Source organism: Thalassophryne amazonica, chromosome 15, assembly GCF_902500255.1.
Source record: "Thalassophryne amazonica chromosome 15, fThaAma1.1, whole genome shotgun sequence".
In the NCBI taxonomy this organism is placed as follows: Eukaryota; Metazoa; Chordata; class Actinopteri; order Batrachoidiformes; family Batrachoididae; genus Thalassophryne; species Thalassophryne amazonica.
Genome location: NC_047117.1, coordinates 57,313,427 through 57,330,677, shown reverse-complemented (window position 1 = coordinate 57,330,677; position 17,251 = coordinate 57,313,427). Strand labels below are relative to the sequence as shown.

At 47.4% G+C, this 17,251-nt stretch overlaps 1 protein-coding gene across 2 annotated transcripts in view; it reads left to right on the top strand.

Annotated features, from left to right (window-relative positions):
• prkcaa (protein kinase C, alpha, a) overlaps positions 1-17,251 on the top strand; it is a 488,890-nt gene that overhangs the window by 12,224 nt on the left and 459,415 nt on the right. The gene's annotated exons all lie outside the window — the stretch shown is intronic.

Sequence of the window (17,251 nt, the reverse complement as noted above, 5' to 3'; positions counted from 1 at the left end):
GGACCCACAACAGGGGGCGCAAATGAACGGACAATGGAGAAGGTAAATAACAAGGTTTTACTGTTGTGAAACGTGCACAACCAATACAACAATCGACAATTTGGGGTTAAGCCGAATTCCACTGGTGTCGTGTGGGCAGGCTCGAAGGTAGGAGATGTCCGTCCAAGTCGAACCGGAACCACCCAGATTTCCTCTGCCACCGAACCCTGGAAGTACTGGAACCGCCAAGTCCCGAATTCCCAGGTGGCCACTGCCTCCGCTCGTCGGATCCGGTACTGCTGGCAAGAGAACAACAAACACACAGGTGTGGATGCGGCTGCACCCCGTAACACGGAGAGGGGAGAAGCCGCCTCCACCTCACGTCACAATACTGCAGGAAGGTGAGTACTTATCCGAAGCAACGGCTTTTTGTAGACAGCTGTCCTGCAATGCTCAACAAGAAAGACAATATAATAATGTAAGGAATACAGCAGAGAACGTTACCTCTATCTTAAGGCGATATCTCGGCACTGAGGTGGAGACGCCGTCCTGGTGATATACCTCCGTGCTGAGTGGAGTCAGCTGTGTCCAGTGATGGGTGACAGCTGTCACCCTGGCTGCTCTCGTGAGGCGGCAGCGCCCTCTGGTGCCTGGAGCCCGCACTCCAGGCAGGGCGCCCTCTAGTGGTGGTGGGCCAGCAGTACCTCCTCTTCAGCGGCCCACACAACAGGACCCCCCCCTCAACGGGCGCCTCCTGGCGCACGACCGGGCTTGTCCGGATGGCGACGGTAGAAGTCGGCCAGGAGGGCCGGGTCCAGGATGAAGCCCTTCTTCACCCAGGAGCGTTCTTCGGGGCCGTACCCCTCCCAGTCCACCAGGTACTGAAAACCCCGGCCCATTCGACGGACGTCGAGGAGCCGGCGCACGGTCCAAGCCGGTTCCCCGTCGATGATCCGGGCAGGAGGTGGTACCGGACCTGGAGTGCAGAGGGGTGAGGTGTGATGGGGTTTTATCCGGGAGACATGAAACACTGGATGAATCCGCAGCGAGGCCGGAAGCTGGAGCCTCACTGCGGCGGGATTGATGACTTTGAGAATCTTGAAGGGACCGATGTATCGTTCTTGGAGTTTTGGGGAGTCCACTTGAAGGGGAATGTCCTTGGTGGACAACCACACTTCCTGCCCAGGACGATACGTGGGGGCCGGGGCCCGCCGCCGGTCTGCATGATTCTTCGCCCTCGTCCGGGCCCTCAACAAAGCAGAACGGGCGGCACGCCACACCCGACGGCACTTCCGTAGGTGGGCCTGGACCGAGGGCACACCGACCTCTCCCTCGACCACCGGAAACAAGGGGGGCTGATACCCCAAGCACACCTCAAAAGGGGAGAGGCCGGTGGCTGATGACACCTGACTGTTGTGGGCGTACTCGATCCAGGCCAGGTGGGTACTCCAGGCCGTCGGGTGCGCGGCTGTCACACAGCGTAGTGTCTGCTCCAGTTCTTGGTTGGCCCGTTCTGCTTGCCCGTTGGTCTGGGGGTGATACCCAGACGAGAGGCTGACCGTGGCCCCCAGCTCCCGGCAGAAGCTCCTCCAAACGTGTGAGGAAAACTGGGGACCGCGATCGGAGACGATGTCTGATGGTATCCCATGCAGACGGACGACGTGGTGGACCAGGAGGTCCGCTGTCTCCTGGGCCGTTGGTAGCATCGGGAGGGCCACGAAGTGGGCCGCCTTGGAGAAATGGTCCACTATCGTGAAGATGACGGTGTTCCCCTGGGACGGCGGGAGACCCGTGACAAAGTCCAGGCCGATGTGGGACCAGGGGCGATGTGGGACGGGCAGCGGCTGCAGCAGCCCTGAGGTCTTCCGATGGTCGGCCTTGCCCCTGGCGCAGGTGGTACAGGCCTGGACGTAGCCCCGGACGTCGGCCTCCAGGGATGCCCACCAGAAGCGCTGCCGGACGACTGCCACGGTCCTTCGCACCCCAGGGTGACAGGAGAGCTTAGAACCGTGACAGAAGTCCAGTACTGCAGCTCTGGCTTCCGGTGGGACGTAGAGTCTGTTCTTTGGTCCGGTTCCGGGGTCCGGGTCTCGTGTCAGGGCCTCCCGGACGGTCTTCTCTACGTCCCAGGTGAGGGCGGCCACGATAGCGAACTCCGGGATGATGGGATCCGGGGGATCCGACGATTCCGTTTTGACTTCGTCTTCATGGACCCGGGACAATGCATCCGATCTCTGATTTTTGGTCCCGGGACGGTAGGTGATCCGGAAGTCAAAACGGCCAAAGAACAGTGACCAGCGGGCTTGCCTGGGGTTCAGCCGCTTGGCGGTCCTGATGTACTCCAGGTTCCGATGGTCAGTGAAAACCGTGAATGGCACGGACGTTCCCTCCAACAGATGTCTCCACTCTTCAAGGGCCTCTTTCACCGCAAGGAGTTCTCGATTGCCGACGTCATAGTTCCGTTCGGCCGGGGTCAACCTGCGGGAAAAATAGGCACACGGGTGAAGAACCTTATCGGTCTTCCCGCTCTGGGAGAGCACAGCTCCTATCCCTGAGTCCGAGGCGTCCACTTCAACCACTAACTGGCGACTAGGATCGGGCTGCACCAGAACGGGTGCAGACGAGAAGCGCCGTTTCAACTCCTTGAACGCGGCATCGCAACGATCCGACCAGGTGAAGGGGACTTTTGGTGAGGTCAGGGCTGTCAGGGGGCTAACTACCTGACTATAGCCCTTAATGAACCTCCTGTAGAAATTAGCAAAGCCGAGGAACTGTTGCAGCTTCCTACGGCTGGTGGGTTGGGGCCAGTCTCACCGCCGCAACCTTGGCCGGATCAGGAGCGACGGAGTTCGGGGAGATGATGAACCCCAGGAAGGACAAAGACGTGCGGTGAAACTCACACTTCTCGCCCTTCACAAACAGTCGGTTCTCCAACAACCGCTGCAGGACCTGACGGACATGCCGGACATGAGTCTCAGGATCCGGGGAAAAGATGAGTATATCGTCTAGATACACGAAGACGAACCGGTGCAGGAAATCCCGCAAGACATCATTTACCAATGCTTGGAAAGTCGCGGGAGCGTTAGTGAGACCGAACGGCATGACCAGGTACTCGAAATGACCTAACGGGGTGTTAAATGCCGTCTTCCATTCGTCTCCCTTCCGGATCCGAACCAGGTGGTACGCATTCCTAAGATCAAGCTTGGTGAAAATCCTGGCTCCATGCAAGGGGGTGAACACTGAATCCAACAAGGGCAACGGGTATCGGTTGCGAACCGTGATTTCGTTCAGCCCCCTGTAATCGATGCATGGACGAAGTCCGCCATCTTTCTTTCCCACAAAAAAGAAACCGGCACCCATCGGGGAGGTGGAATTCCGGATCAACCCGGCAGCTAACGAGTCCCGGATGTAGGTCTCCATTGATTCGCGCTCCGGCCGTGAGAGGTTGTACAGCCTACTGGACGGGAACCCACTGCCTGGAACCAAATCAATGGCACAATCATACGGGCGGTGGGGAGGGAGCGTGAGAGCCAGATCCTTGCTGAACACGTCCGCAAGATCGTGGTACTCCGCCGGCACCGTCCTCAGATTGGGCGGGACTCTGACCTCCTCCTTAGCTTGGGAGCCGGGAGGAACCGAGGAACCTAGACACTCCCGATGGCAGGTCTCGCTCCACTGCACCACCACCCCGGACGGCCAATCGATCCGGGGATTGTGCTTCAACATCCAGGGAAAGCCCAAAACCACACGGGAGGTGGCCTGAGTCACAAAGAATTCGATCACCTCCCGGTGGTTACCTGACACCACCAGAGTTACAGGTGGTGTCTTATGCGTGATCGGAGGTAGTAGGGAGCCATCTAGTGCCCGAACCTGTACGGGTGAGGTAAGAGCCACCAGAGGGAGCCCTATCTCCCTAGCCCATCTGCTATCCAGCAGATTCCCCTCAGAGCCCGTGTCCACCAGTGCTGGGGCCTTCAGGGTAGAATCCTCATACAGGATCGTGACTGGGAGTCGTGTGGCAATGTGGGTGTGTCCCACGTGAATGTCTCGGCCCACCCCTAGCCCAGTCTCTAGGGGCGGGCGTTTGGCGTTTGACCGCTCGGGGCAGTTTCTCACATGGTGCTCTATTGAACCACAAACAAAACACGCTCCGTGGGTCCATCTCCTCTGTGCATCTGGTGCCCTAAATGTTGCCCTACTCGTGTCCCTAGCTTCGTCAGTAGGGGGAGCTGTGACCCCACGGAGCGCAGGGGCTGTGGAGCGTGGGGAAGGCGGAGCGCGGTCGGAACCGGAAGGGAGAGGGACAGCGCGTGCCCGGCCATGCCTTTCGTCTCGTTCCCGCCGACGTTCTTCTAACCGGTTGTCCAACCGTATGACAAGATCAATGAGCCCATCTAAATCCCGCGGTTCGTCCTTAGCCACCAGGTGCTCTTTAAGAACCAAAGACAGTCCGTTTACAAAGGCGGCGCGGAGGGCAGTGCTATTCCAGCCGGACCTCGCAGCCGCGATGCGGAAGTCGACTGCATAGACAGCTGCGCTCCGGCGCCCCTGTCTTATTGACAGTAGCACTGTTGAAGCGGTTTCTCCTCGATTGGGGTGATCGAACACAGTTCTGAGCTCCCTCACAAACCCATCATATATCTGAAGGAACCGTGAGTTCTGCTCCCAGAGCGCTGTAGCCCAAGCGCGTGCCTCCCCGCGAAGCAGGTTTATCACATAAGCTACTTTGCTAGCATCAGCCGCGTACATCACGGGACGCTGTGCGAAGACGAGCGAACACTGCATAAGAAAATCTGCGCACGTCTCCACACAGCCGCCGTACGGTTCTGGAGGGCTTATGTATGCTTCTGGGGAAGGAGGGAGGGGTCGTTGAACGACCAGTGGAACGTCACTGTTACGCGTAGGGTCGACGGGAGGGAGAGCCGCAGCGGCCGGGGGGGGCGCGCTTCCACTTGTGCGGCGAGAGCCTCCACCCTGCGGTTCAGGAGAACGTTCTGCTCGGTCATTAAGTCCATCCGAGTGGTGAAAGCGGTGAGAATCCGCTGCAACTCACCGATTACCCCTCCCGAAGACGCCTGCGCGCCCTGGTCTTCCATTGGCCGTTCAACAGCCGGTTGACGCCCCTCGGGATCCATGACATTGGCCGAGATATCCTGTTGTGAAAGTGTAGGAACACGGACCCACAACAGGGGGCGCAAATGAACGGACAATGGAGAAGGTAAATAACAAGGTTTTACTGTTGTGAAACGTGCACAACCAATACAACAATCGACAATTTGGGGTTAAGCCGAATTCCACTGGTGTCGTGTGGGCAGGCTCGAAGGTAGGAGACGTCCGTCCAAGTCGAACCGGAACCACCCAGATTTCCTCTGCCACTGAACCCTGGAAGTACTGGAACCGCCAAGTCCCGAATTCCCAGGTGGCCACTGCCTCCGCTCGTCGGATCCGGTACTGCTGGCAAGAGAACAACAAACACACAGGTGTGGATGCGGCTGCACCCCGTAACACGGAGAGGGGAGAAGCCGCCTCCACCTCACGTCACAATACTGCAGGAAGGTGAGTACTTATCCGAAGCAACGGCTTTTTGTAGACAGCTGTCCTGCAATGCTCAACAAGAAAGACAATATAATAATGTAAGGAATACAGCAGAGAACGTTACCTCTATCTTAAGGCGATATCTCGGCACTGAGGTGGAGACGCCGTCCTGGTGGTATACCTCCGTGCTGAGTGGAGTCAGCTGTGTCCAGTGATGGGTGACAGCTGTCACCCTGGCTGCTCTCGTGAGGCGGCAGCGCCCTCTGGTGCCTGGAGCCCGCACTCCAGGCAGGGCGCCCTCTAGTGGTGGTGGGCCAGCAGTACCTCCTCTTCAGCGGCCCACACAACACCATGGCAATATTTGACAACGTTTTTGACCCATTTATCTTAAATTGTTATTTGGTAACTGCTAATAAATACCACATAAATACCATGGATGCTGAATACCTCCCTTCAGCATCCATCCGCTCACCCCCTTTTTTTAATGAAAGTTGGTTAAATGCCCACTCTAAATTAAATTAATTTCATGACCCAAACACATCATAAAAAGCAAAATAAATAATGGTTTTTTTGCAATGTTTTTCTCCTCACTTCCATGTCTTATATGTGACAACGTCATCAGTATACACGGGTGTATTCCAAGTCCTGTAAATGTACCGGGTCACCCACAATATCCTTTCTTTTGCATGGGAATTTTTCAAAACTCATTCATTAATTATTTAACACATGTATGCAATGATTTTGAATTTTTTTCAAATCAGTAGTAGTCGCATGACAATGACGTCAAATTGAGAGTTTACAGGATGAGAATTACACACAAGATGTAACGGATCTGGCACTGTCTGGCTCTAAATGAGAGAATTATTTGTGATGAAATCAGAAATTTTACTGAAATATGTGGAGGGATGGGCATTTCGGCAAACTTAATGCCATCCACCCGTCTTCAGGCAGAGTGTTATGAAGTTTTGGTACAGTTAAACAGTCAGTATGGGGGCAAGTGAAAATTAATTCAGGCAAGCAGTTCTCTGATTCTCTTTCCCGAATGGGAATGTGAAAATAAAACTTGACCCCGTGGTCTCTTGTGAATCATACTAGTACAGTCTGATGCTTCAGTCTCTTCTGTATTTCTCAGGTGCTCCAGAAACTGGTGAAAAACATAAACTTTGTGTATTAGCCCATGTGTGCTTGTAAATCCATCTTTTCCCAGAAGATCAGACTGCTAGCAACCCCTTACCTACTCTCCTCTGTTATCTCCTGTCACAGAGGTGACATAACTCTCTTTTGAAGGCTTCAGTTTTTGCTTGTATTTGGTAAAAAATACAGGCACCAGACACAGTCCCCGGCTGTCAGAGTGTTGACAGCTGAACATATTTTTCATAACCTGACATTATCTCCGGCATCTCCACCAATCCTGCTGCAGACTTCAGTGCAAGTTGTCATTTTCATCTGGCCTCATTTTATGTGTGCCAGCGTTTAATCTATCAGGAGAACAGATCTGTATTTTTAATTTTCACCACAACACGTCTCAAGTCAAACAAACCTTCCCGTTTCGTCTGTCAAAATTCCGCTGTAAGACCTGTTGAATAATAAATATATGCCATATCAGGGATGAAGGGGATCATTTATGCTTCAGCTATTCAAGGTGAGAAAGGTCCCCTATAATTTATAATGTCTGTTTAGCCATAAATTATTAAACTTCTGAGCTCCTGTAAAATGACAGTCAGGTCATCCAGCTGAGACAGTGAGTGAAAACCATGAAGTGGCAGACTGGAGAGTGACATTTCTGTAACAAGAGTGACATTTCATTTTCAGTCCTGCAAAAGCTCCTTTTGTAAGTATTGGGGGGGTGTTGCACAGCATTGTATCATAACAACTCAAGATATATTATTGTGAGCTTGAAGGTTTATGAGCTTTGACTTGGCTTTTTAATTTTTTTAAAGAAAAATTAAGTATTTATCCAGTGTGTCTGAGAATGTTAAAAGTTGGATTTCTTTTTTTTTTTTATTTTAATTTTTATTTTTTATATAGTGTCAAATCACATCAGAGTTGCCTCAAGGTGCTTTACACAAGTAAGGCCTAACCTTACTAACCCCCAGAGCAGCAGTGGTAAGGAAAAACTCCCTCTGAGGAAGAAATCTCAAGCAGACCAGACTCAAAGGGGTGACCCTCTGCTTCAGGGGTGGGCATCGAGGGCCGAGACACTGCAGGTTTTCCATGCAACCATTCACCTCAGCAGGTGGGTTGCTGATGAGCTTCTCCTCTGAACATAAACACCTGGTTGTCAATGAAATCACCTGCTGAGACACCTGATCATTAATGAAATCACCTGCTGAGGTGACTGGTTGCACGGAAAATCTGCAGTGTCTCGGCCCTTTATGGCACATGATTGCCCACCCCTGCTCTGCTTGGACCATGTTACAGACATAAATAACAGAACAATTCACAAAACAAATATACAGGAAATGTTGTTGGTGCACAGGACAAGAGGGTCTCCAGCACAAATACCACACCCATCTCTGGATGGAGCTGCACCTTAAACAGAGAGAAAAAAACAGAATCAGGCATCAGAAGACAAGAAATACAGTATAATTTGTCAGCATTAAACAACGAGAAAAACACGAAATGCTAAGGTGATTGCCGGCCACTAACCCTAAGCTTCACTAAAAGACCCAGAATTTAGGTAAAGTTGAGGCCGCGGCACACTCCGTTCCGTAATAAAATGAATTAAAAGAGTAAAAAGCATAGACCTATACTATGCCAGTATGCTAGCCATACGAAAGGGAAAATAAGTGCGTCTTAAGTCTGAACTTGAAAGTCTCCACAGAATCTGTTTTACTGACACAGGGAGATCATCCCACAGAACAGGGGCATGATAAGAGAAAGCTCTATGACCTGCAGACCTCTTATTCACCCTAGGGACACAAAGTAGTCCTGCACCCTGAGAACGCAAAGCCCAGCCCGGTACGTAAGGTTTAATTAGGTCAGCTAGGTAGGGAGGTGCCAGTCCGTGAACAATTTTATAGGCTATTTCTTGCATTTAGATCATTAAATATAGCACAAACAAAAAGATACAAAGAAAGTAAACACCAGCTCCTTTGTGTGACTATCTTTGTATACGTATAAACATTCATGCTGCTTTACAGAAATCAGTGTCAGTGCACGAATATGTCATATCACCAGATGATCTGGGAATTGGTCCAAATTAAAAAATTAACTTCCAGTTCCAGCCCATATTGGAGCTGCAATGATTAATCAATTATGAAATGAATCTTCAACTATTTTGATTATTGATTAATTGTTCTGTCTTTTTTAATATCCATATTTTTTTTAATTTCTCTGATTTTAGCTTCTTAAATGTCAATACTTTCTGGTTTATTTTACTTGTTTCTACACTCCTGTCTTTATATTTCACAAGGCATTGTAGGTACCAGTTACAGAGAATTTTTTTCAAATAATTTAATTTTTTCTATGCCATGTAATGCAGAAAATGTACATAATATGTTTTAAAATTTAAATCATGAGTTCTTACCTTCACTGTGTGTACAGCCACTTTGAATGTGATGTCATATATTTTAGTTGTGTAGTGGGTGCCTTAAGCCACACGGTTGTGTTGCTATAGTTAGTCGTAGATTGCAGTCCTCTGTTGCTTTTGCTTACAGCTGCTGCTTTCCTGCTTACTTACAGCAGCCATCAAAGCTCTCTTGAGGTGAAAGATTAAGCTAAAGGTCCAAGCATTTCCCTGTTAGTACATACAGTAGCCTCTGTATAGTCAAGACTTGTACATTCTTGTGGTACTAGCTGATATTTGACTCTTTTGTGCCTTCAGACTGAATTTGTGCAGGATCTAGTAGTTTTGTGTTGTCATGGTGGAGTAGTTTGTATCTGATTTATGCAGGAAGCAGAGGGCACAAATGCATGGACATGTTCTGGCACTCATCATGCAGGAGGAAGCAGGTGGAGGAGTAACTGTCACACTGCTGAATGAATCCCAGTTTCTGTGGAGGGGTAAGAAGGTAATGCCAGACAGACTGCACTTTTGTAACCTGATCCTGTATGTCTTATACTCCATGTGCTGCAGAGGATGGTCTCAAGATCAAAGCGTGTGTCACTTCCTGGTAAACTGGAATCCACCTGAAACAAATCCATTTCACTGGCATTTCTTCCAGTGGTGTTTGGATACGGACAGTGGAAACTATTGGGAGCTTCAGATTTGTGATTGTCTCCTTCCTAAGATCTGGGATTACTCAGAAACCCCGATGCTGATTTCACTGCCAGAAATGTGAAAGACAAGCAGTTATGGGAAAATATGATGCAAGAAACAAAGCAGCAGAAATTGTAATGCAAATTATTTCCTGCTTCTTGGATTGTGTGCAGAGTACTAACTGTTCATCAGTGCTCTGTTCCAATTTCCATACCTCTTAAAAAGCACATGGATCCCCTCATGTTCGAATCATTGTTATGTTCTAAATTACATCATGACTTGAAAATTTGACAAGAAAAACTTGATGGACAGCAAACTTCTCATCAGTTGGCTCATGCTCTTCATTCATCAAATACCACCTCATCACCTAGCAAACCCATCCAGGAGAAAATTCAGGATCTGGAAATGCAAACATGAAAACTCTGATGAATAATTTCAAGAAAACAGAGAGTAGCTGACCAGTAATCCCATCAATACAAAACACATGGTTGTGGTTTTCCCCCTGTTTGTGCTCCTGTGTTAAGTGTCGTTGTGTGCTGTCCGTGCGTTTTTGTGAGTGGTTTTTGTGTTCTGTCCCCTGTCCGTGTCGTCGTCCTTTGTGAGTCATCCTGGTGGTCTCTCCCCTATCTGGGTCCCTGTGTTCCACTGCTGTGTCCTCACCTGTTAGTCATGTTGTGTCTCCCTGTATGCACTTGGTCATATCTTTGAGTTTCATGCTTGTTTTCTATCTTTGTTTTTCTTGGTTTTGTATTTGGTTATTTTTGTGGTTTGAATATTGTTATCATGATGTTTTATTTCCACTCATCCCCGGTTTTCTCTTGTGTTCTGAGTCACTTTGCATGTGTGTTATATCTGCGTGTGTGTTTGTCTTGCACACCTGTCACTTCTTTGTTCATTATGTTTTTTGTATTTAAGTCTGTGTTTAGTTGCGGGGTTCTTCTCCTTGGTTCTCTTGGTTCATTCTGTGAGGTTTGTGAATATTCATGGATTGTCTGTGTCAGCCCCCCCCCATTTAGCTGTGCCTCAGTTTGCCATTTGTTTAATTCCATGACTCCTCTGTTTGTTTTGCCTTTAGTACCTCCCGCTGTGTACTCCTGTTTGTTTGGTAGCACCCTCTGCCTGTGTTGGTGGTTTTGTTTTTTCTATGAACTCTTACCGTTTGGTTGGACTGTATTCACGTATGCCTGAGGAAAATAAATCACCTGTGTTTTCACCTTACATCCCATTCTAGTTATTGCCTGCATCTGTGGGTTTGTCTTGAAACTGCTTTCACAACAGACATGGATGAAAATGGGCCACATCTGAAACATCATCACAGAATCAGATAAGATCATGAATGGCTTTGCAAAAAAGAAGGATCAGGTTTGGCATTCACAGCAGTAACAAATAAGTCGTAAGAACCCCATCATCGGGAACCCATCCTTTGAAAAGGTCCTACTTCTAATGCAAAGAAAATTTGCTTTGTGGAGCTTAAGTGGAAATGTTAAACTCAGATCAGTGAGATGAAAAACAACTGTTAGGATGAAAAAGCCAAAGCACTTCAAAAGTATGCAGAGATCCAGAACCTGCAAAATGTTGTTGTTACTGTATGGACCAGCACGCTCTTCAACAGGAACACTGAAAACAACTGACAGTGCCCGCATCCTCACCGACAGCCAGAACAACCTGAAGTGAACATTTGAGCACACCTGCAGACCTGAGAACATCTCTCTGAAACTCGCTCAGTGTGGTTGTTTACCTTTAAAAACAGGGATTTCACTTTCCTCTTTTGAATGAGAAGGAGAGGAAGGATCTGCTGAACTGTAAAGGGGATTGTAGCATCTGTGCTTTCCACTGGAGGAAAAATCTTTGCCAGAATCCTGATCAACGCTATAGAACAAGAGCAGAGACAAGAACAAAACCCCCGCTCTTCCTTCCTACCTGTTAAAGGCCTTCAACATGCACACTGATGTTCCCTCTGGACGGTTCTAAAACATGGCGAGGGAGTGGGCAGGGTGGCTGGGGCTTGGTCTCTCTAAATATGACACGTAAAATTAAATTTTATTGCATAGCTAGCGTTAAGCAGAGTTGATGGTGGTAAAACAAACCCAGTAACCACTTTTGTAGATGGTATCTGTATTGTGAATATGTTGTTCTTTCTCAGCCCTTTTCCTCTGTGGAATCTTATTTCAAGGCTTTGGCCTCCTACCACAGCGTGACAGGGTATCTTGAATAACAGTTAAAGTGTCTTTGTAAGTACTGCCTGCCAGTTTGTAATCTGTTACTCAGGAAATGATTCCAGGTTTTGATTTATTAGGGGTTAAGCAAATTGTGTGACATATTCAGCAGCCAGTTCTACATTTATTCAGCTAAACATATTCCTTACTGTCCTGGCCACCATGGAGCATTATGTCCTCAAGTGTTTTAGGGTTAAGTACTGTAGTTTTGTCAAGTGGACTGTAATGCTTAGTCATTGCTACAGGTTTTTCCAGACATTACAGGAGTTCTCCTATAAAGGAATCACTGAAAAGTGATTCAAAGTACTGTCAATTTATCTTTCATTAATAAAAACTCTGCTACTATCCACTCCTGTCTGTGTTGATGAGAGTTTCAGTAAGCTACATTTACCCAGCACTCTGTGCTCAATGCCTTCTACTCATACTGCAGTGAATGCTAAATTGATGGCAAAATACATTTCATCCGGAAAATATTCACAGTGCTTCACTTTTTCCAAGTTTTGCGATGTTACAGCCTTACTCTAAATTGGAGTGAATTTTTTTCCCCTCAGAATTCCACTGACAACACTCCATAATGATATGATTTTTCAGGTTTGGGTTCATCTTTCATGCAAATGTTAAGAGTCGGCAGTTAAATTACATTAAAGGTCTGTGTACTAACTATATTGAACTACAAACCATATGGATGTTGTAATTAGCTATATACGAGGTCTGTTAGAAAAGTATCTGACCTTTTTATTTTTTTCAAAAACCTGATGGATTTGAATCACGTGTGCTTGCATGAGCCAACCTTGAACCTTCGTGCGCATGCGTGAATTTTTTCACGCCTGTTGATTGCGTCATTTCCTGGTAAGCAGCCTTTGTGTGAGGTGTGTGTCGTGCGCTCGGCGTTTTTTCATTCCAAGGAAAAAGACTGAACAACTGGAGCAGCACGACTGCATCAAATTTTGCCAGCCAGGTGAAAACTATTCGGATTATTCAGACGGCTTTCGGTGACGATCCTATGGGCATCACACAGATTAAGGAGTGGTACAACTGGTTTAAAGACGGCACAACAGTGGAGAGCGAGCCACGCTCCGGTCACCATCAACATGCTGAAATGACCAGATCATTTTCAAAGTGAACGCTGTGGTGATGTGGGACCGTCGTGTGACTATCCGAAAAATTGCGGAAGAGGTGGACATCAGCACTTTTTTGGCACATTCCACTGTGACAGAAGATTTAGTTGCAGCGAAATTCATGCCGATGGCTTCGGCACGAAGCTGACGGAGCAAAAGCGCCTTCGTGTTGAAGCCTCACAGGACATGTTGTGATATGCTCACCTCTTCCACAATTTCTCGGATAGTCACATGACTGAAAAGCCACCGAAAGCCGTCTGAATCTTCCGAATTGTGGAAGAGGTGAGCATGTCACAACATGTCCTGTGAGACTTCAACGCGGTGGCGCTTTTGCTTCATCAGCAGCTTTGTGCCTCATGACTCATGCAAGCACACGTGATTCAAATCCATCAGGTTTTTGAAAAAAATAAAAAGGTCGGATACTTTTCTAACAGACCTTGTATCCTGGTGTAGCTGTAGTTATGGAAGCTAAATTACAAGTAGTTGTAGAGTTGCATTCATGATGTGATAAACGGTGCTGTTCACCCAGGTCTTTAATTAAGTTATTTTATTCATATTAATAGTAGCTTGTTAGCGCATCAAAACTAATTCAGGGAGAGCTAACAAACTTACACTTCACATGAGCTTTTTGCCTAACTCAGCATACGGCACATGCTTTCTTGCTTTGATTGGTTGAAGGTCAATCCAATAACATCTGTAGGCATTGTGGCCTGCATCTGTTAGTAATGCCCCATGGAAATTGAATATTAACTGATAGCTTCAAGACAAATTCTCAGTATGTCTGGCTATGTTTTTTGAAATTTTAATAAAAAAAAATTGCAGTTCCTGAACTAAGTCCTACAACAGCCAATCAGCTGACTGAAACAAACCCTGCTTTGTTGTTCTTTCAATTGTTTATGTTTGTTTTGATGTTGATGCTATCATTAGTACAGAAAAATGTTTTTGCCTGTTGATTCATAGTAGCTCTTCGCCTGTTGTTTGGATTGTTCTCAAAATATCCTCATGCACATCCGGCAGGGTCATTCCATTAAGGCTTGTGATGACAGACAATGGAAAGGTAAACTTTGAGTGTCCATTCCCAGAGCCTTTGATTCAGTAAACATAGCATGATATTTACTTGTCGCTCGGTTGGGTCCATTTGTGCAGTGCAACCTGAAGTAAAACCAGTTTAAGATGGTCATGGTTCTGCACCAGGGCTCCAGTGATCATATCCAGACAAGACCAAACAGATTGAGTACAGGCCACTTATGTAAATCCTGATGTGGATTAACTGTGTATGGCAGATTTCTAAATGCTGGATAATTAGTACAGATTGGCCAAGACGGTTATAAAAATACAAACGCATAACAGCAGTTGCCACTGCTGCAAAGATTTCAGCTTTATAGGAGCATCAACATCTGACTTATGTTTTGTATCCCTAACCTCCATAAACTCCATCTTTTTGTGAGAGATGTGTGGGTTTATTACTATTCCTATCTCAAGTATCCTGAAATAAACTACTGCGGCTGAGTGAGTAATGCTGCTACATTGAAAAACTGCAAAATAGCACATGTACACAGTGTGACAGCAGCTGTTGTGAGCTGCATCAGGCAACATTAAGACATAACATAAGGGGAAACATCTAGAAAATCTACCATGTTATTTAAATGTCATTTAAATATGTGAAGTCACTGCTAATTTTCAGGCATTTTGGAGCTAATGTTCTTTTAAATGGAATGCAGTTGTCTTAATTTCATAGAAAAATAACAGCAGTGATGATTGGAAATTTTCAGTTACAAAAGTTAAGGGTACTGCAGTGGGCTCATGAAAATACAATGTCATTACATAAATCTGAAGTTACAGATTTGACTTCTCTACAAATTTTGTGCAGTTTTTTCCCCCCTCCTGCCATTGTTGGAGGAATCATGACCTAAAGGTTGGGGACGCAGCCTTTTGCCTGGAAAGTCATAGGTTTGAGCGTCCAGCCAGACGGATAAATGTGGGTCAGTTAAATGAAGAACAGTGCTAGTCTCATCCTCAAAGGTACCTTTGAGGAATGTCCTTGCTCCCAGTTAGTAGTTGAGGGCTTTGCACAACTGCTGTGTAAGTGGGCGTGTGTGATGCATCATTGTATTGTTTGAGTGTCTGCTGTCAGATAGCAAAGTGCTATGGAAAAGCAGTCCATTTGTTTTGCACTGCATTATAGAACATTCAACCTGAAAAATGGCAGTCTGTGAATCAAACTGTTATTTTTTTTAGCCATGTAACTATTTTCATGTGAGAGATAAATGTGGGTGCTGGACTTGTGGAAACTCTGGGCCTCAGTTGTACTGTCAAAATAAATACTAGACTAACAGCTCCACCTTGATTATTTGTGGCACAAAGTCGAAAGGGCTTGCACAGCATGTAATCTTATCAAAGATTAAGGTGTGAAGTGCAAAAGTGTTGTGTTTAGTCACTTAATTCCTCAGGGGTGTATGTTTCTCTTGCTGCAGGTAGGAAAGTGAACTATGTAAAACTAGTGTTTAAATGTATTTTCTTCAATGTGCTTCACTTTTAAAGTATTTGAACATAATACCTGCAGCAGATGCAGACCTTAAGCCCCGTTTACACATAGACGGTAAACTCTCCCGGAAGCGTCCCGGCAGAGATTTTGCCCCCTCCGGGCAGTTTTAGGGATCAAACGCCGTAGTTAACAGCGGCGCACGGGGGCGTGGCCGTAGTTAACAGCGGCGCACGGGGGCGTGGTTTGGTTCCGGCTTCACCGGGAAACGTCGAAAAAATTATTCAGCATGTCGAATAATTCCGGGAGCGCTCCCAGAGAAGTGGCCTGACGACAGAGACAACACAAACAGCGGCGTTTGATACTTTTTAATCGCCATGTCATCCCGCCCCTTCCTGTAGTGCCGCAGTTTACACCGCCGTAATTGGCGGCCAGCGTTGTATCCCTAACCAACGGCGTGTAAAACCGTGATAGAGCCCACATTGGGGTCCTCAAAGGCGTTTTAACCGGCGACAGAGGCAGACAAAACGGCGGCGCTAGCGGACAGTATGCTGTTCTAAACGCCACCTCCCGGTTAACGGCGTTCCAAACGGCCGATAGGCAGCGGTCAGTATAAAAACGCAAGCGCACTGCATGCAGGTCTCTCACTCGCGGCCAGCTCCAGATATTTTTGCAGAGAAGCTCCAGTATACCTCCTCAAATAAAATTGGCAGCGGCAAGGACTTACCAAGAGGTCTGGTTCAGAAGCAGAGGGTAGCCCTGTGGTGGAAACGAGCAACACGTTGAGGAGGGGAAAAGGAGAGAAAAGAAAAGGCTGAGAGATGATGAGCTCCCTGTCACTCCTTCCCCCTGCACTGACAGCTGCTTCAGCCTATTATACTCTGGGGGCGGTGCCTATAAGCAAAAGTTCCTGGAGTAACACAGGATTTGCCTGGATAAATCCAGCAGTACACAGGGCATTATCGGCGACAGCAGAACACCGCCGTTCTCACGTGCGTCTTAACCTGCGATTGTAAAGGATAGAACTGAGTATTAACCCCCGTTGCCTGACGTGTGCCGGATGGTACGGCATCAAAACGCCGCTTTATTCGGCGGATTTAGCGGCGTTTTATCCGCGTATTTGCGGCTAGTATGGCGCTCAAAACCCCGGCAAAATGCTCCGCCCCTTTCCACCGCTAAAACAGCCGGAACTACCGCGAACTTTGGTCTACGTCCTACCCACGGACAAAACCGTCTATGTGTAACCTGGGCTTTAGACTTTTAATCTGGAAGTCAGATCATCGTAGTTGCATGCTTTTAAAAGTACTACACATTATCTGATGTTAACAAATGTTTTCCGGCAACATGTTCAGAAAAATATGTAGAAGCAGTTTCTTTAGAAATGTGTATCTGAAGTAGATTCTTTTACGCTGAACAAAACAGGAAACAGGAGACCATCTCAAAACATCACTGCATTACAGATATTTTACACAGTTTGGACAATGTTTAATTAAATAGCGAAGGTGATCATTGTGTCCACTCTGTAACTGCACTCTGTTTGTGCAGTGTTCAGATGCTTTCAGTGCAGGACCCAGAGGCCTGTAACCAGAGGGGTGTACTGTATTGCAAGCTGCGAGTAAAAGGGTTTGACATGCCTGAGGGTACTTTATGGGCCTGGCCACCAGGTCAACAAGAGGGATCCACTGAGTTCTCATGATTTTGTGGTGTCACAGTTCACCTC